The sequence below is a fragment of the Schistocerca nitens genome, chromosome 5 (assembly GCF_023898315.1).
Source record: "Schistocerca nitens isolate TAMUIC-IGC-003100 chromosome 5, iqSchNite1.1, whole genome shotgun sequence".
Classification (NCBI taxonomy): domain Eukaryota; kingdom Metazoa; phylum Arthropoda; class Insecta; order Orthoptera; family Acrididae; genus Schistocerca; species Schistocerca nitens.
Window position 1 is genome coordinate 464,078,269 of NC_064618.1, and position 15,882 is coordinate 464,094,150.

Here is a 15,882-nt window from a genome sequence, read left to right on the forward strand (position 1 = left end):
GCACCATGGGACTTAACTTCTGAGGTCATCAGTCCTCTAGAACTTAGAACTACTTAAACCTAACTAACCTAAGGGCATCACACACATCCATGCCCGAGGCAGGATTCGAACCTGCGACCGTAGCAGCCGTGTGGTTCCAGACTGTAGCGCCTAGAGCCGATCGGCCACTCCGGCCAGCTTTAACGCTGCTTCAAGACACGAAAACAGTTTTTGTTATATTTGTCTATTGTGTTTAGTCTTAGACATAAGACTACAGGTGAAATGAGTATAATATGACAGCATTTTAAATACTTAAAAACGGTAAATAACGGTACGAAATACAGAAAGTCAAAATTTTGTTGCCCCCTAGAAGCCGTTAGATACGCAACATGCAACTGAGATTGAGCCTCGTGTTAGGTGTTTAGTAATACAGCTACCTGGAACACAACTGCACCATTTATAACAAGTTTGAAGCGCGCTGCACACGAAATTAGTTGAAGACGCCCGCGAACAGTTCACGCACTCCGTGTTTAAGTGGATGGCTGGATAGTGAACGTGTGGGGTATGGAATAAGTCGAGGCGTAGGAGAAAGGTGTACATTTTTTAAGTCTTGGACACCTAAGTCCACGTCAGCTGGAACAAGTTAAATGTGAACAAGCCTCATACTTACCATAGAGAATTAATTCGTGATAGGACAGAAACCAGTACTCATGTATTATTTTACCTACTGTATTCTGATTCATTTAATCATGAAATCAATTTTTTATTATGATAAAGCAAAATTTTGACAGAGAATTTCATGCCGAAGGGAACTAAGAGTAAAAATAAATCAAGGAAAAAAAATGAATACCTTCTACAACTCCTAATCACAGAAAAACGAAATTGTTTTAATATTTCAATACGTTGATGACGATTTTTTGCACCACTATAATAAACGTAACTTTCTGTGACTGATCTCGGCGGGCTCCGTAGAATTAATGCAATATAGATCTCTGAAGATGACTGCAACCAGCTGCAGATGCTATTGTAAATCTTTTATTTTATCGCCTTAACCGGTTTATAGTAGCTACGTCCGTTTTCGAATGAGTATATCTACGATACTAACGTAGTAAACATGTTTAGGGGCGTGCCATCTGGTGCCGTAACGATATTTCTCAGATAGCTCAACAACAGACGGCAAGTCACTGAAGTCATTCACATGTGTGAACGCTAAATTTAAACACCTGGGTATGGACAGAACTGCCCAAAATAGATTGTGGCGATCAAATAACATCTTTGTCAGTGGATAGCTTCGATCTCCTCCACAACCTTTAAATAACCATGAATATTAGTGGTGCTGTAAAGTTATCTCAATGTATCTGCAATAAAGACTCAGAACGTCTGTTCCATTACTGCGACTATGGCAGCTTTTTAGTCCTAAACCACGATAAACACCTCAAAACATAAACTTGAAGTATTTTTGCTAAGAAAAATTGTAAACAGCCGTGTCTTTCAAAACTATAGGCTCCTGGAGGGATAAGTAAATCACTGTTATCCTCAAGTATCTCTGTAAATGTCATGTTATAAGATACTACAGTTGACTCAGGCATAAAAACACATGAGACGTTTGATGGATCTGTGAAGGTCACTTGGACAGCTCAGTTGCCAAACATAAGGGAGTCCCTTAAGTATGAGAGCCTTAAATTATTATCTTTAATAAACTGAAATGGTGTGTGCCATTGACGGCACTGAATCCCCACCTGGGGAATTTCGGGCGCACAGTTGCAAGTCTCTTCAGTCGACACCGTACTGGGCGACTTGCGTGTCGATGACGATAAAACAAAGTCCCTGAGCGGAGAAAATCCCCGACTTAGCCGGGAATCTAAACTGCGCCCGCATTATGGCAGTTAGACGTGATGTCCACTCAGCTAAGGGGGTGGATATTAGATACAATGATACAATGATTATTGATGTCTTCCCAGTGGGTTACAAAAATAGTCATTCGTCAGGTATACTTCCAGAAAGTTATTATTCATTCTTATGATGTTTTGACTGAATTTTCTAGTCACTGGCAACGAGAATCAGTGAATGTGTCTAAATTTTGGAAGAATGTCTTCTAATAATTCCATGAGATGCTAAGAAATCAACAGCCACGCACAATCACCATGGCAATGGCTGTAGGTTTCCAGTTCCAATATCGTAAGAGACAGTTACGATATCCCATATGCACACCAAAAAAATTATGGAATATACTTGGTAAGCATTGAAATGGTGTCTTTGTGTACTGTAGTATAGCAAATTTGCAAGAAATATACCCAGGGCATAAGTATTATATCGTCAAATTTTGGTGAACTCAGTGCTCTCAGCTGGAATATGTCGTTGATATTCCAAGTGGAAAATGAGTCTGCAGGCGCACCGAAAAGTACTGATCAAGGGACATCATTGAATAGTGTCTGCTCATCGGTTATGGGTCGACATCGGCCGCCACGCTTCTGGTGAACTTCGAAGGCCATGTCAAGAGAAGCTCTTTGCTTACTAGAGTATTATTAGTTTTCCACAAAATTCCTTTGCAAGACAACGCACTTATAAAGGTCGACGATCTGAGGAGACTTCTGTGTCTTTCCAGAGACGAAAAATTTCTGCTGCGTCTGAAGACAGGATGATACCACTGCCCGACCATTGTTTGCAATGAATTCATGGTCACGCAGCGACCCTTTTAGTAGATTGAAAATGTGTCAGTTAAGTTCGGACCGTGAGGAGGATACGAAAGAAGTTCAAAACAAAATCGTTACAATCTATCCAGTGGTGCTGTTGCTATGTTAAGCCAAGAATTTTTGCTCAGAATTCCTCCTTGTTAATCTATAACTGCAGATTTACGGAAATTCTACAATAATGCACGTTCATTTTCAGTGTGAAATGTTTGCCCATTCCCTCGAAAACTGTGGGAAAATGTCCCGCCTCTCTATAATTTTGTTAGGTGGAATGTTTACTTCTGATTTTCTTCTTCGCTGGTACACACGTAGCTAGTAACTTTTCGTACCGGAATGCTCGAATCCAAGTCTTGTCGAAGAAGCCGTTGAACAGCAGCCTCCACGTTCCACTTCTTCTGAACTTTAAAAAGCTTGTTGGGGATGAATTGTAACTAAACCAGTTTCAGTTAAGTTACAGTCGATTATGTAACTGGGGATCAACAACTAATTTATAGCCTAGACGACACTGTTATTCGACGATCCACTCCATTGAGATGTCGTATACTAACGAGCCAAAATGTTATGACCACCTGCTGAACAGCGTATTAGTCGACTTCTGGAACACAATAAAACAGTGATCCTGCATGATGTGTGTTAGATATGCCCTTGATAGTTTTGCGGAGACACGTAGCACCATATGTCTTCCCACAAGTCACGCAATTCATTACGTTATGGATGATGGTTTATGGGTGGCGCTCAAGAACGTCTCAGATGTGTTCTATAGGGTTCAGATTATTTGGTGGCAAGAGACATCAAGGTGAGTTCTCTATCATGATCCTCAAACCAGTATAGCACAGTTCTGGACTTGTCACACCAACAGTTATCTTGCCGGAAGACATCATCGCTGTCAGTGCAGCCATCTAACATGAAGGTATGCTGGTGGTTCGCAGTAATGTTCACGTAGTCCACAGCTGTCGTGTCTTCGATTACTACCACATATACCATGGGAGCCCAGTGAATGTCTCCCATGCCAAAATACTGCCCCTCCCACCAGGTCTGCGTCCTTGGCGTGTTGCATGTTACGAGCAGCGGTTCGCCTGGTTGATGGTGGATTCGGAACAACCATCGAACTGATGCAGCAAGAAACGTTATACATCCAGAGGATGAGTTCCCATTGGTCGACGGTCCAATCTCGACAGTCCTAAACACATTGCAGTCGCAGTTAAGTGTTGTTGGCTCTACAAGGGAACATGTAGGGGTTATCTGCTGTGGTGTCCATTTTCAACAAAGTGCGCTGAACGGTGAGTTCTGAAACAGTCTGCGTCAGCATTGCACTCGATCGTCGAATCTGCCACAGATCGCCCCCTATTGTGCTTTACAAAGCGGGCAGGATTCTGAACGTCACGTTCTGTGACGAGACGTGGACGTCCAAGAGTTTTCACCTACTCGTTATTCCACCGTCCTTCACTTTCCATAGATGCTCGCGACATAGCACACGAACAGCCAACCAACTTTGCCCTCTCCTAGATTATCGTTCAGACTCCGCATCATAAAAATCTGCCCTGTATCAAAATGGTTTACGTCAGAGAACTTCCCCATCTGCGGCCAGTATTGTCGCTTTGAATGATCCCTGATTCGTGTCTGCTCTTCGTATACGCGAGGGGCGTTCAGTAAGTAATGCAACACATTTTTTCTCCGCCAGTTTCGGTTGAAAAATGCGAATTCTTTGTGGGACATCGTTATATATTCCCGCTTCAGCCCCTATAGTTTCATGAAGTTCAGGTAGGTGTTGGCGACATACGTAGAAACCAAAATGGTGTTTGTAGTGGAGGCACGTTCAAAGCAGAGAGCAGTCATCAGAGCATCGTAGATACTCATAAGCGCTTGCGGTCTACGGCCGCCTGGCAGTGAACAAAAGCACGGCGAGTCGTTGGACGAGGAGTTTGTCACCATCGCAACCATATCACGCAAGCCTTTCCATCTCCCGCGTGCCGGCCAGCCGCACACAGCTGTCACTGCTGCAATGTTGTAACTTGCGGACACTCTCATTCGAGGTGATAGACAGATCACAAATAAATACCTCGCTGCACAACTCAACGTCTCTGTTGGTAATGCTGACACTTGTCCACCAGTTGGGCTACTGAAAGATTTGTGCCGCTGGGTTCCTCGCCGCCTAAAAGAAGACCAGAAAGAGCAACAAGTTTGATTCAACGAAGGACGCACTCCGTGGGAAGCAGTACGCGTATAATGCGGAAGTTGTTAATGCTGCTAGATGTTGGCCACTTCGTCGACCAGAAGAGTGGTAGCATGGACCTACAGGAGCTCCCAGTAAGGCCGCCGCATTGAACGGAGATCATGTTGAAAAATAGGGTTTTACAGCCGAAAGAATGGGAAATATGGTGGACTGGAATCCTGAATAAAACCAAACTGATTTCAGAAAAGTGTTGCATTTGCATTATTGAACGCCCCTCGTATTTTTTATTACCGGGTAAAATGCCCGCAAAGCCACTAAGAGGAATTTAATCTCGCGCTGGGCAGTGGTCATCCTGTTTTGGCTCATAAGTGTATGGCTACGTTTTGGTAGGGCGACCACAACCAATTTCTTCTTTCACACTTCTCGTTCCTGCTTTACACATTTCATCCACCGTTAACGCCGTCCGCCGCCTCACGGCGTTCTCCCTATATTGCGTGCGCTACCATTCGCGATTGAATTTTTGAGTGTAGGGCTCCCTCAGACAATAGAACGTGTTATACAGCATGTTGTTCCTGGACAGTGCCGTCTCAGTACATCCATGCTTATGTTTTTGTGGCTGCGTGCTGATTGTTTCATAGTCCATAACAGGGCTCTGCTGCTGTTGCAGTAGATTTGCACTGTTTACAAAACTTAAACTGATTACCTAAGCTATGACCAGCCGCCGTGGCCGAGCGGTTCTAGGCGCTTCAGTCGGGAACCGCGCTGCTGCTAGGGTCACAGGTTAGATTCCTGCATCGGGCGTGGATGTGTGTGGTGTCCTTAGGTGAGTTAGGTTTAAGTAGTTCTAGGGGACTGATGACCTGAGAGCCATATAGACCATTCGAGCCTAAGCTATGAATGGAAAGTACTTGACATTTTTTTCTTCCTTGTTGCAGGAGATGTACGCTGCTGTCGACACAGACCACGGGAGAAACAGTAGCCATCGTGTGCACAAATGGTTGGGTAGACTGACGCACGTGTTGAGCTGCTTTGCCTTCACCCGGAAATTCGGGAAAACAGGTCAATATGGAATAACCTACGGACGTAAAGGAATAAATTTCATCGAACAGTAAGTGTCCGTGATGGCCGCTCTCTGCGTGGGATTGAACTGGTGACGGAACGGAGTTTAGTTTGGCGTCCAGTGCAAGCTTTGCATTTTAATCTTCATATTTTTGAAGAGTCGTGTCGGGTATGTAACAATAATGGGTAAAAAGTAGTTTCAGGTAGAAGTAAGCTATAATTCGATTGTAAAAAGTCTTAAACTGAGACTTGTCCATCAGATCACTTAATTTGTCAAAGAATCTGTCAACTTGCTCCTTGCTGAAACCTGCTGCTCGTTGTAATCTCGTGGATGCAGCTGTTTTCAGCTTTACATCTTTTCATAAAATCATAAGAAGTCTCTACCTGCTTTTATTTTTGTCTTATTCAACCGATGCTTTATTTTCAGCTTCCTGCATATTTCTACACTAAATTTAAGATCTCTTCTTCACTGAAAGGCATAAGTTGGTATCTTAATTTTAACATATCGTACAATACTGTTTCCTGTTTATCATCAAACGTTCTGTGTAAATACTTATTTGCCCACCAATTTGTTTTCCCATGAAGTCTTATCATTGCAAAACCATAAAATTGTAGTTATTACGCTGTCTGTTTTGTCCGCTACAGCCTGAAAGTGCTTTGTGGATACAAGGCGAACGTACCACTACGGAAGGTTAACATTCACGTTGTTATTACTTAGGCTGGGTGTTGTCACAGCCTATAATACGGGTAATAAGATGTTACATAACTTGCTTGCAAACAAATGACAACATTCCAAAGTTAGGCTATAGCACCGAAAAATGCAGCAGGAACAGATAACTTGTCACCACATCGAAACGCCCCGTTGTTTTGATCCAAAATCGCGAGAGCGGTGTTGGTCCTCCACGGTTCACACCGCAGTAGCGCGGCAGGTGCCGCCACCAGCGACAGTGTGAGTTCTTCTAACAAGGGAACCTCCCCATCGCACAGTGGATAGGCCTTGAAAAACTGAACACAGATCAATCGAGAAAACAGGAAGAAGTTGTGTGGAACTATGAAAAAAATAAGCAAAATATACCAACTGAGTAGTCCATGCGCAAGATAGGCAACATCAAGGATACTGTGAACTCAGCCGGCCGGGGTAGCCGTGCGTTTCTAGGCGCTACAGTCTGGAACCGCGTGACAGCTACGGTCGCAGGTTCGAATCCTGCCTCGGGAATGGATGTGTGTGATGTCCTTAGGTTAGTTAGGTTTAAGTAGTTCTAAGTTCCAGGGGACTGATGACCTTAGAAGTTAAGTCCCATAGTGCTCAGAGCCATTTGAACCATTTTTTGTGAACTCTGGAGCCCCGTGGTCCCGTGGTTAGCGTGAGCAGCTGTGGAACGCGAGGTCCTTGGTTCAAGTCTTCCCTCGAGTGAAAAGTTTACTTTCTTTATTATGGCAAAGTTATGATCTGTCCGTTCGTTCATTGACGTCTCTGTTCACTGTAATAAGTTTAGTGTTTGTGTTTTGCGACCGCACCGCAAAAACGTGCGATTAGTAGACGAAAGGACGTGCATCTCCAATAGGAACGGAAAACATTTGATAACAAGGTCATAGGTCAACCGATTCCTCCACAGGAAAACACGTCTGATATATTCTATACGACACTGGTGACGGCATGTGCGTCACATGACAGGAATATGTTGCTTAGGTGTAGCGTCCCCATACTACGGCGCAGTTACCTCGCATCGGACGGACGGACGGACAAATAATTGTCTGAAAATAAAAAATTAGTCTTTTCACTCGAGGGAAGACTTGAACCAAGGACCTCTCGTTCCGCAGCTGCTCACGCTAACCACGGGACCACGGCGCTCTTGAGCTCATATTATCCTTGTTGTTGCTTATCTTGCACATGGAGTACTCGGTTTGTATATTTTGCTTATTTTTTTCATAGTATCACACAACTTCTTCCTGTTTTCTCGATTAATCTGTGTTCAGTTTTTCAAGGCCTATCCACTGTGCCAACTTATAACTAAATCTGAGGGGGGTGCGATGGGGAGGTTCCCTTGTAAGATACAGTCCGCTAGCTGGCACTATTCGACCTTCCTCTAACAGACAAAAACTGTGAACATCACCCTGATGCAACAAGATAGAGCACTTTTTTGTTTTAGTTCTATGCTCCCGTACTACTCAATGCTGTCTCAACGGACTGCCGGATCATTACAAAGTACCAGCAGTTTCAAATGCATATTGCCCGATAAATGCGACTAAGCTAGTTGACGCAGTTGAGCAGGGCACTGCACTTACATGGCAAGAAGCGAGGTTTAAATGTATGTCCTGTCATCGAAGCTTTCGGTAGCTCGTGGACAGGGTCGGTTTAAGGCCCAAGCGTCACAAGCCGCCGCTTTCCGCGCCAGGCTAAGGGGGAGGACGTATCACAATCAGTAGCGACCTCTTGAGACGTCAAGCTCAACGACCGCCAGAGGCGCCCAAGGGCAAATTTTGTATATAGAGCGTGCCACAGTTAGTAGCGGATGAAAGTGTAAGAGAGGAAAAAGGGGAATAAGAGCGGCAGGGGAGGGGGGGGGGGGAGCAAATGACAGATCGCTTGTGTGCAAAAATGTTCTCGAACCGGCGCTATCGTAGATTCCCTTAACTGCTTAAGGTCTGACTGTTCCTCTGCCTTACCTAATCTCGTTTGCGTTCCACCTCTGACTCCCAAGTACACGAGACGTTAAACCATAATCTTCCTTTCTTTTATATACATGTTTTTTTTTTGTGCAACTTAAGTTGAAAGTGAGTGTTACAGGACTAGTACGTTTCACAACGTACAGGTTGCTTCACATTTGAAACGTACTAGTCCTGTAACACTCACTTTCAACTTGCGTTTATACAGGACACTTGACATAGTTTTGAGAAGGAATCCATGTTCTGAAATGTACTTTGGTACAAAATAAGTTTGAAGATTGGATCACTTGCATATCTCCTGCTTTACAATACGCACACAAACTGAGAAATGGGCGCTCTGATCATATGTTGGCATTCTGCACACATATGTCTGTCATTGAGTGGTAAGGACGTCAGAGAAGTAAGAATAACAAGATGGAGGGACACACTGTGGGGCGGCGGGTGGAATGATTGTTTATAAAATAATGTTTGGTTTGTAATGTAGAAAAGATGCATTTCCCAGCCGATGCACCATATGTGGGGCAGCGAGTGGAATAATTGTTATATATGTTTTGTTTTATGCTGTTGTTTGCCGTTCTCAACACTGGCTCTCTAACTACAATATTGGCAACCAGAAAGTGATTAGCAAAACGTGAAGCCTGTAATTAGAATTCCTAGTGCCCACTTCATCTGAGAAATACATTTATAGCTACAGCTTACAGCTCTGAGGAATTAGGAGATTGTCTGGGATTCATAATCAAAAACGATTCTCTAAAAATGTTCACTATATTCTGAAAGTCACAGACCAAGAAGAATCCACACAATCCAACCAACAGAGCAGTTCAGAGTCTAATGCGCTGATGCAACTATAACTGTTCAAATTAAAGGTTTAAGTGAATGCTCGCCATACTTTGATGATAATGTTCATCAAACGCCACGCTAAATAATGGTAGAATGTCTGTCCCGCGGCGGCACGTGAAGATAGATCATAAAAGTCATCCCAGAATTAACACTTCACTCGAAAACCATTTCATGGTTACGCGTATCCCGAGTAACTTATTACGGCATCGGAGGCTGTTTATAGCAATGATACCGACTCCCGGCACAGGTGGTGCGCTAATCAGTGTCTGGAGAGAACTAGGGCCTTCCTTCCTCGCGCAGCGTTCTTATATATAAAGCCGCGGTGCGGACGGCTAAGGGAACGCCTGATGAAATCGGCTCTCCCGACTAGCCGCTGGGCTAGTAATGCACCACTTTAAGTTATCGAATAAATCATTGCTTCCTTTGCTGATGGCCGATGAAGCTCTCAATTTAAATGTGCAATCAGCACACAGGTAAGTAATCATAATAAAAGTCTGACGTGGCTAAGTCAAATATTTTGGGCGAGAGAATTAATTTAATTACACTACACGCAGTAGACGAGCTCTGAACTTGCCCTTTGGAGATACGCTATCGCTATAGTTTTATAGTTATTCAATTGAAACTTTTCACATCTTTATGATTATAGCAGATCTCCCTTCTACTTAAATTTAAACATCCTAGCCTTATTTATTCGCCTACTTAATCTATCTTGCTTCCTTAATTTTTAAGAAAAAAAACCAGAAAATCATGAATTTGAACTAAAATTTTAATTTGTGAGATTCAGAATACTGTTTCTACTAAATTATTATGGAAAAGGAATCTAAATATAAATTTTTAAGTTTCTAGCTCTTTTCTGTTGCGCCAATGATTTTTACAGAAATTTCTAAAATGGTTAAAGTTATTGAACTGATATTTAACACATATTGATTTAGTATTACTCCTGACATGCTAGAAACGTTTAAGGTTATTTACTTGATTTTTAAAGTATTGCGCAACATTTGACGTCAGAGGTAGTTACAGCGGACTAGGGTGGCACACAATGGAAAGACTGATGAGAATTTTATACGGCGTGAGTAGGCTGCTTCCCTACAACACGTTTGAAGAGCACACAGAGGGGTCGATAATTCACAGTGAAGATGGACCTAATTATTGAACTGCACAACGCATGTATCGAGAAAGTTTTCTTGATCGCTTCAGTCCATCTCATACCATTTTCGTCCAACTACTACGACTGCAAGAAACTGGTATGTTCTCAGGCTTGACACGGGTGCTCCATGGACGCGCCGCGTTCTCGACTTTGAAGACAATGTCGTTCCTCATGTAGAAGAGTACTCGAAACGTTGCCCATTTCTTTGACGTGTTCTGCATGACCAACTACTCCACCCTTACTACAGACAGAACGTGCCTGCATTGACGCCAATAGATTTCCCGCTAAGTGTCAATTTCTTTCTTTGGTTTCTGCATCATTGTGTCCCCATGCCAGAATTTCCACTCTGCTTTATTTTTACGGAAATCGCTCATTTCATCAAGTAGGCTATTACCGAGCGAGGTGGCGCAGTGGTTAGCACACTGGACTCGCATTCGGCAGGACGACGGTTCAATCCCGCGTCCGGCCATCCTGATTTACGTTTTCCGTGATTTCCCTAAATCACTCCAGGCAAATGCCGGGATTGTTCCTTTGAAAGGGCACGGCCGACTTCCTTTCCTAATCCGATGAGACCGATGACCTCGCTGTTTGGTCTCTTCCCCCAAACAATCCAATCAAAGTAGGCTATTTTCAACTGTCAAAACAGCCCCATTTGGGATAGTGAAAATCCTCGTGCCATACATTCATGTGGATGTCGGCAACGGTTCGTTATCAATGTATGGGCTGCTACCACTGATGGTTGTCGTACTGGGCCGTGCGTCCTCCCACACCACGTAAAGTGTCGCAGATACTCGATATTCCTGTAAAATATACTGAAGGTGTTATTAGAAGATTTGCCACTCACTCAAACAGCAAATGCAGTTCCAACATGATGTCGCACCCGTGCATTTTGCATGTTGCACCTGTGAACTTTCAACCAAACTTATGGCACAGGACGGTCCAGCTCCCTGGCTACCACGTTCCCCACATTCAACTCCTCTCGAATTTTTGTTGTGGCCTCCTGAAATGTCGGAAAGAGTTCTTTTTCCACGATTTTTGGCGGCAGCAGAAATTATTCAGCACACATCAGAGTTTGTGGACCGTGTCGCAGATACACACAGTGCAACGAATAGCGGGGTCGCCACGTGGAGCTTCTCCTGAGGGGCACACAGGTCAGAGACCTCACTGTCTCCACTTTGTCCGAGCCGTGAAGCAGGAGATTTTAAAGTGATCCGATCTTCACTCATTTTACATCGAAACAGTGCGGTTCCTTATCAAAACTTTATCTACTGAATACCCTCTACAACATCTAAAGGTCTGTAATGAGAATTGTGAGGCCGCGCGGGATTAGCCGAGCGGTCTGGGGCGCTGCAGTGATGGAGTGTGCGGCTGGTCCCGGCGGAGGTTCGAGTCCTCCCTCGGGCATGGGTGTGTGTGTTTGTCCGTAGGATAATTTAGGTTAAGTAGTGTGTAAGTTTAGGGACTGATGACCTTAGCAGTTAAGTCCCATAAGATTTCACACAGTTGAATTGAGAATTGTGAAAAGCCCTGTAATGGCCTAGTGGATAACGTCGGAAATTGCATGAAACTTTTTGCGAATGATGCTGATTTATACCGAGAAGTCGCAATTCTGGAAAATCATAATAAAGTGCAAAACGACCTGCAGACCATCGACGCTTACTAGAGAGATTGGCGACTGACCGTCAACGTAAACGAATGTGATCTATTGTTGATAAATAGACAGAAAGAGCCATTATTGCAGGATAACTCGATTACAGAGCAGTCAGTGGAATCAGTCACAATAATAGAGTACCTAGGCGTATGCGTACACGGTGGCTTAGCGAGGAACGACAACATGAAACTGATCACAGTAAGGCATGTACCAGACTGAGATTCATTAGAAGAATCCTCAGAAATGTGATCCATTCTCAGAGGAGCAGCTTACAAAAACGTCGTTAGACCAGCACTCGAATATTGCTCGTTTGACTGAGTTGCGTACCAGATAGGACTGATAGAGGAAATAAAGATACAGCGAACAGCAGCACGTTTGCGCCGGCCGGAGTGGCCGTGCGGTTCTAGGCGCTACAGTCTGGAGCCGAGCGACCGCTACGGTCGCAGGTTCGAATCCTGCCTCGGGCATGGATGTATGTAATGTCCTTAGGTTAGTTAGGTTTAATTAGTTCTAAGTTCTAGGCGACTGATGACCTCAGAAGTTAAGTCGCATAGTGCTCAGAGCCATTTGAACCATTTGAGCACGTTTGCTTATTGGCTCATTTAGTATGCGCGAAAGCGTCGCGTCGCGTCGCGTAGATGCTGAGCCAACTCCAGTGGCAGAACCTACAAGAGAGGCGTTGTCAGTCATGATTTGGTTTACTGTTAAATTTCCGAGGGCGTACATTGCTAGGAGAGTCAGCCAGTATATTGTTTCCTGTTACCATGAGGGTAAAATTAGAATTTCGAGCTGAGACGGAAGCTTACCAAAATTCCTTCTTACCGCCCACCATCTGCGACTGGAACAAGAGTCGGGAAAATGACAGTGGTACATAAAGCGGTAGATTTATAGTAAGGTAACGTCCGGAGTGTCGGTGTTAGAGGTACAGGGTGACAATTATTGAACTATATGAAAAAGAACGTAAATTAGTTACGAACTACGGCGTGCACACACTTTATTCAACATATAAACGTCACTACAGATATTTGGATTTAGGTTATGACTTGTCCGATACGCCTCCCATCATTGGCGACAATCTGGCGCAGACGAATAGCGAAATTCTGCATGACCCGCTGAAGTGTCGGAACACAGATGCTGTCGATGATCTCCTCAATGGCTGTTTCCAGCTCAGCAATGGTTTTGGGGTTATTGCTGTACGCCTTATCAGTAGTATAGCCCCACAAAAAGGAGTCGTATGTGTTTAGATTCGGAGAATATGGCGGCCAATCGAGGTCCATGCCAGTGACCTCTGGAGACCCCCGAGCCAGAATGCGGTCCCCAAAGAGCTCCTCCAGGACAGCATACACTGTCCTGCTTTGATGTGGTCGAGCTCCGTCTTGCATGAACCACACCTTGTCGAAATCAGGGTCAGTTTGGATAATGGGGATGAGATCGTATTCCAAAACTTTCACGTACCGTTCGTTAATCACCGTGCCATCAAGTAATATCGGGCCCATTACACCGGGACAGGACATTGCATACCAGTCACTCGTTGAGGCTGAAGAGACTTCTCGATAGTTAAATGCGAATTCTCAGTCCCCCAAATGCGCCAATTTTGCTTATTGTCAAACCCATCCAAATGACAGTGGGCTTCGTCGCTGAACGAAAGCAAACCACACTAATTCCAGTCATTCCCCGCGGCCAACCGTGCAGTTTGAACGTCCTAACGCAAACCGTTCAGAAATTATGATTTATTTCATATAGTTCAATCATTGTCATCTGGTATAAGAGTGTATAAGTAAATAGTCAGCACGACGTGAGACAGGGCATCTAGGTAGCGGTTGCACAGACTATCACAGCTGTCTCGTAGTGTGTATTTTGTGCACCAGAGACTCACGGAGCGGTATGTTAGAACGGTACTGAATGGTAGAAGTTTTCATTATATGTACCGTAGGACTTTTGGAATGACCACACGAACGATACACACAACATTCAGATATTTAATGTCCTTCCCGTAAATAGATGACACCATGAATACACTATAAAGTTGTCAGTTTCTGGTTCAAAATGGCTCTGAGCACTATGGGACTCAACTGCTGAGGTCATTAGTCCCCTAGAACTTAGAACTAGTTAAACCTAACTAACCTAAGGACATCACAAACATCCATGCCCGAGGCAGGACTCGAACCTGCGACCGTAGCGGTCTTGCGGTTCCAGACTGCAGCGCCTTTAACCGCACGGCCACTTCGGCCGGCTCAGTTTCTGGTCATGCTAATGTTCTGCAATTTGTAGATGCACAATTTTCAGTTTATACTAGTTTCTGGACATCAGCGACAAATCACAAAAATTGCAGTTGAACGAGAAAATACACCACAGTCGACAGGAAAACTTAAATATGTTGTCACAATATTAGTGCTCAAAGTTAAGGAATTCAAAGCAGAGGAACAGCAGTCCTCTTGCGTCATTTCTACACACTGAATCTCTGCATGTTTGTGAGGACGACGCCAGTTTGCGCTCTGAGAGGTAAAGATGCCTATGGCGGCATGATTTATGGTGTCCTGACCTCTGCGCCCAGTAAAATTTCAGTCCAGTGAAATTTGCACCAATAAGTCGAGAAAAGGGCCACTAATTTCCTTGTCCGAACGGAAAACATCCTAGCAGGCAAGAATCTAGTGGTCTTACGTGGTTTACTGACGAAGAGGACTGGAGATGCTCTAATAAGAACGATACTGTCAAAATTTTTACTGTCGGAAGTGATCATTGTTTTATTTTCTGTGGGTCGCAATCACAAATTTTTATTTATGGCCTGATCTGCAGAAACTACCATGGAACACACAACAACCGACTTACAAACTCTGAATTTAAAAATTGCTTTTCTTACACTTGACAAAGCATACTTCAAAACAAATTCAAAATAAATTATGGTTCATTCTCGTGGATCAGTACTTGGTACATGTGATGAACAGAAGATGTGTTGTCATACTACCAAAAGTCCACGCATATGTAGGTGTGTAGGTGATAAAAAGTGCAAAACATGAAAACAGTTTTATTGGTAGGTAAAATTCTGCATGCAAGTGTCATTCTTGGCAAGTGGCAGATACATGAGGATCATAAAATTGTATATTAAGATAGTCTTTAAAAAGACGGTGTGACCATAAAAGAAGGAAAGGCAGGATTTAAATGTTAAAACACCTAGCAGTCCAGTACGCTTATGTAAGAGGGCAATTCGTAGAACGTTATGTCGGCTGTCGGTGGCACTCTTCTTCCGGCAGCAGGATGTTCACGTTGCTGATCAGGTCATTTGCGTGGCGCCGTCGAGCCGACTCTGGTCAGAGCCACCCGAACGTGTGTTGCTCGGACGGTGTGGCAGAGCACCTCCGTGCGGGTATCCGGAGCGTTTCAGGTCGGCCAGGACTCTAAGGGTGCACGTAGGTCGCAACTTAGTCGGCAGGTGCTTTCCAGGAATACCGAGAGCAAATTTCGCAGATTTTTGCATAGGCCACTGTTTTCGTAAACCCATCATTTACCATACGGACAACACTGGAGGCAGATCAAATCCAGATAGTGGTAGCCAGCAGGTGCACGTTCGTCTTTCCACAGGTTTTGTATCCAGAATGTTCACTCACTACTGCAAAAGACTCGGAATTGTGACGAATGTTTGACTGAGCACTTGCAGTAATAAGATTGCTGCTCTATC